Source organism: Polyergus mexicanus, unplaced genomic scaffold (assembly GCF_030449975.1).
Source record: "Polyergus mexicanus isolate NDT 795.1 unplaced genomic scaffold, iyPolMexi1.0 SCAF_113, whole genome shotgun sequence".
NCBI classification, from domain to species: Eukaryota; Metazoa; Arthropoda; class Insecta; order Hymenoptera; family Formicidae; genus Polyergus; species Polyergus mexicanus.
Window position 1 is genome coordinate 35,390 of NW_027223433.1, and position 5,399 is coordinate 40,788.

At 29.7% G+C, this 5,399-nt stretch overlaps 1 pseudogene; it reads left to right on the plus strand.

The window, feature by feature from the left end:
• Positions 1-571: 571 nt before the first annotated feature.
• On the plus strand, positions 572-4,855 carry LOC138944200 (acyl-CoA Delta-9 desaturase-like; annotated as a pseudogene).
• The last annotated feature ends 544 nt before the right edge of the window (positions 4,856-5,399 follow it).

Genomic DNA, 5,399 nt, shown 5'->3' on the forward strand with positions numbered 1-5,399 from the left:
AATAAATATATATTTATGTATTTATAAATGTAATAAAAAAAAAAAATATATATATGAGATAATATATGAGCAATATTATAAATTTGTATTCAAAATATGTATGCGAGATAAACAGATGTCTATGTAAAGTCGTTGCTTCTATGAGACGATAGAACAGAAATAGAGTAGTAATCCAACATATTTTCTGTCTCTACATATTTAACACAATGCGGAAAGATTGTATTTTATTGCTATTTCCAAAGTATGCACATATCCTTGACTCCATTACTCTGCATGTCCACATAATGATATCGGTAATGTAACTATAAAGCGTTGATAATATACTGACACTTTTAGTTACATTTATTGTTAGATGAGGGCGTTCACCCGTCGGAGTTCGCCCGTCGCTCCGGCATCCTCCGGCATCCCTAAGGTTACACTTTACCCGTGCCATTTATTTAAGACTGCGTGCGTATGTTGGTAGACGTCTGCGAGGACGCTATGACGTCATGATGACGAAAGGTGTTACTATTGGTTAAGGAGGAACAGGCGATCGGCGCTGCCGGTTCGATTGAGAGATACGCGAAACGCGAAGGAAGAGAGTGCGTCCTAAGTCTTCCACGCGTAAAGAAGCTCTAATTGTAAGCTATTTTTCGGTTAGATACCGCTAGTAAGAGTCAGCGTGTTCGTTACAATATTTATATTGTTTTCACAAATATATCTATTTATACAGCATACAAACGCTGTAATTCTTAAAATATTCCATACTGGAAAACTTCCTGTTGTCTAAGCCCCTCTTTATCCTGACGTTTAAGAGATCCCTATATCCTGAATAACCTCTTAGTTAGTGGATCCTTACACTCTATATAAGTGAAGATAAGAGATGCAAGAAATATTGTTTAATAAAGAAGCCTTAGTGATCAGGCCAGCGAGTGCACAACTTTTTTCAATTAAAATATTTTCAATGTTCTTCAAATAAAGAATATATATATTATAATTATATGTATATGCACGCATGCACGTACACATGTTATAATATTTAATAAATTTATATACATTAATTTTTATTTATAGAGAAAAACAGTAAAGCGATAATCATGTTTTTTGATCTTTCAGAAAAAAAGTTATTCATATATTAACATTCAGAAAAATGGATACCGATACCTCAATTTTTCAATGCTGTACTACTATGGTGACGTACATGAAAAACTCTGAAACAATAAAATCAAGTTTGTTTAATTTTAAAACCGATATAATATGGCATGTTGTTTTGCAAGTTGCATTATTACACATCATTGGAATTTATGGGATATGTACTTTCAATTATTTAAAAAATCCAATGACTACATTGTGGAGTAAGTATTCCAAAAATTTGATATATATGTATATTCCTATAGAATCCTAAGAAAGAGATTTTTAAAATATGTCATTTAAATCTTAATGCACTATGTGATCTTCTCAAAGTACTATATATATTCGAAGCAAAATTATAGTAGTCGAAAGTTGGTAAAGTTTTCATATCAGAAATGAAACGTTCAGACATTCATATTAATAAAACAATTGATAATATTAATTTCTTCAATTTTTTATTGTCCGAGTCATTTGATACTCACAAAAAGTCACGCAGAACTGGCAGTCGTAAAAAAAAGCACTCAATGTATTTACATACCAGACAGCACATGTCTATAAAAGATGTTTAAAAGACAACTTAAAGACTTCTTACCATCCTTTAAATATTTTTAAGATGTCTTTCGGTCTTCTTGTACTGTCCAAGATATTAATTGCAGAATCATTATGAATATAATTACATTAAATACATTATAAATAAATGTTTACGACTTGTATATTTTGTATACTTTTACATCTATTAAATCCAATTCACAGTTACTAAGAGCTGATTATTTAATTGACACATTCGTTGAATGCGATTAATATTACAAAAGATATTAAAAAGTTTTTCAAAAATGTCGATAATTTCTTACAAGTCTTTACGTATATTATTATTTCTTTTTGCGAAGCTAATAACTAATTTGTTTTTATATTTTAGAAATAATATTTTTGGTAATTATTTACTATAACGGACCCAACTCCAATCACATTGACCTTGATATATGTTGTCAAGGACTTGATCCTGAATAACTTTTTCTTATAACTTAATCGGCGGTCTCTTATAATTTTTGAGATATTTAAAGTTTAAGTTGGATTCGAAACGAAAATTTGGTTTAAATTATACGACGTAATCCACACCAAATTTTTGTTTTAAATAAGAAATAGGTTTGGGTTAGGTTATATCTTCCGGAAGGGGAGCCCCCCCGCAGGGGGGGCGGAACCCACTGTATCCATGCATATACTTTACAATGCAAAACGAGGTTCAGCCCAGAATTGTTGTGTGAATGGGAAAGTGTATGCGTGGATGTAGTGGGTTCCGTCCCCCCTGCGGGGGGACTCCATTTCCGGAAGATATAACCTAACCCAAACCTATTTCTGATTTAAAACTAGACCCTCATGCAGGAGTTCACACACAAAACATAGAACGCATATGGCGTGATATTTGAAGTGGAATACCAAAATATGGAACTCGTGATTATCATTACATACATTATTTGGCTGAGTTTATATTTAAACGTAAATATCAATATTGTGTACGAATACGTAATTTTTTTGAAATAATGGCAACATTGTATCCCTTAAATGAAAACAGTACATTTGCAACTGTAGAATAAATAAAATTTTTGATTCCTATGTGTACTGATTTTTTCTAATATTATATTAATTATGTAAAGACCTTGTTTCACATTTAAATCAGGGTTCTGATGCAGATGGACCTTGTTTCTTGCGTGGAAATTACAAACTTATGTAAAAATTAATATTTTATTTTTCAAACTTTATTTTTTAATAACTTTTTAATAAACAACGACCGCCGATTAAGTTATAAGGAAAAGTTACTCAGGATTATGTCCTTGACAACATATATCAAGGTCAACGTGATTGGAGCTGGGTCCGTTATAGTAAATAATTACCAAATACTATTTTAGAAATAACATTATATATAAAAGAAATTTTTTCTCATTTTTGAATATAATTTTTTCATATTTTTAAGTAATCAGCATGTACATCATATCCAATTTCGGCGCATCTGCTGGTGCGCACCGATTTTGGAGTCACAAGTCTTTCAAAGCTAAGTTACCATTAAGAATTTTACTTCTACTATGCTACAGCTCAAGTGTACAGGTACATTGCATATAGAATTATTTTATGATTATTATAGAAATATATAAAAATGCCTATATTTACAGAAACATATTTTACATGTTACAAAAGTATGAAAATAAATATTTGTTTTTCTTTTAATTAAAAAATTTTTTTTATTCTCTCTAAGTTTTTTTCTTTAATTATCAAGATATTCGAGATAAAATTAAAAGTATAAAAAAATGTCCAATACCAATTCGACAAAAATCGATTTTAAATGGATTAGAAAAGTAAATATGTAATAAATAATATTTTATGTATTATATTTTTTCGATAACATAATATTTTGCTTCATAGAAATGTCTTTGCTATTCATAGAATAGACTAGGTTCGTGGGTGAGAAATCATCGTATGCATCACAAATATTGTGACACTGATGCTGATCCTCACAATACTGAGCGTGGATTCTTTTTTACGCATATTGGTTGGATAATGATGAAGGAACATCCGGAATTTATTGAAAAAAGCAAACAGATCAATATGTCAGATTTTCTGTCGGATCCTGTCGTAGTTTTTGGCGAAAAGTAAAGAATATTTTCTTTATTTTATAATGAATTACAGAATAAATTTGTATTTTTTTTACATATTGTATAATAACATAAATGAATATCGGCAAATGTATTCTTGAGATATGTAATGCAACAATTTTATTTCTTATAAGTGAATCATAATCTCATTTTTTTCTAAATTCAAAATTATGAAGAATTACTATATAAGAAAAAGAATTTCAAAGAATTTCTTAATAGATATTTAGTGAAATGCATAGACGGCACTCGAATGATTTCAAAACATTTACAGTAGTATTTTTATAGATATTATTTATCACTTCAACTCTTCTTTGGCTTCATTCTACCTACAATAATACCCGTATATTTCTGGAACGAGACTTGGGCCAGAGCCATAATATCGCAAGTATTTATACGATACATTATTACTCTGCACACCGTGTGGACCATCAATAGCATCGCTCATGCGTGGGGTACTAGACCATATGATAAGTATGTAATTCGCACGTTTAATTACGATATCCAGAATTTCATCTGTGCGCGATTAACAATAAATTCTAAAACTTTAACATAATTGTTTGCATAATAACAAATAATTACTTTATATAATACAAAGCGCATTATTATATTGTTAAAATTTTCTTCGGAAAATAATGTTTTATTTATATAGCGGCCTTGGTGTAATTTTTGTGACATAATTATATAAGGCTTAATGTTTAGTCTCATTATATTGAAATCGTTTGATAAAATGTTTTCGTTTTTAGAAACATAAAACCGACGGATAATAATATTATCAATTAATTACTTGACATTGGGAGAAGGATATCACAATTATCATCACGTGTTTCCCTGGGATTACAGATCGGCGGAAATAGGAAACAATAGAATGAATTACATCTCATTCTTTATCGATATGTTTGCATAATTAGGATTAGCCTATGATCTTAAGTATCCGTCCATGGATTTGATAAAGAAAACCGTATTAAAGAGAGGTGACAGAACACATCTCTTGTTATCCAAAATGGGACCAAAATCTGATTAATTATATAGCCGAAAAAAATAGAGCAAGAAACATAAAAAAAAGAAATATAACCGAAGAAAAAAATAACAAATACATCTGTTGACATATATTTTGGTTGAGAACGCATCTTGCTATAATCTTTAGACTTGTTTTGGTTGAAAATACAATTGGTAATTTAAGCATGAAATACAAATTAATGAAATATGTCAATGACTAATGCGTAATGTTATTGTTATATTAGGAAATACTTTACGTGTGATCTCATCCAACGAATTCTTTACATGAATAGTCACACGGCGTACTTAATTTTACGTATACATATATGTATATATGTATATATATATATATATATATATATATATATATATATATATATATATACAGAGTGTCCCATTTTAAAGGACCCACTCAAATATCTCAAAAACACTAAATCGAAAAATGTTTCAAACAAAAGTTGTGTGGTTTCAAGGGGGCCATAAGGTGGTGACAATGATTTGACCTTGGAAAATCATTTGAAGGTCATGTGAAGGTCAACTTTAAAATCTTAAAGGGAAACCCCCATTTTTTATTTAGTATTCTTGTAGCTGACATCGAGAGCTTTCCAAAACACTATAATAAAGTATTTTTTCATTAAGTAGTTTTTG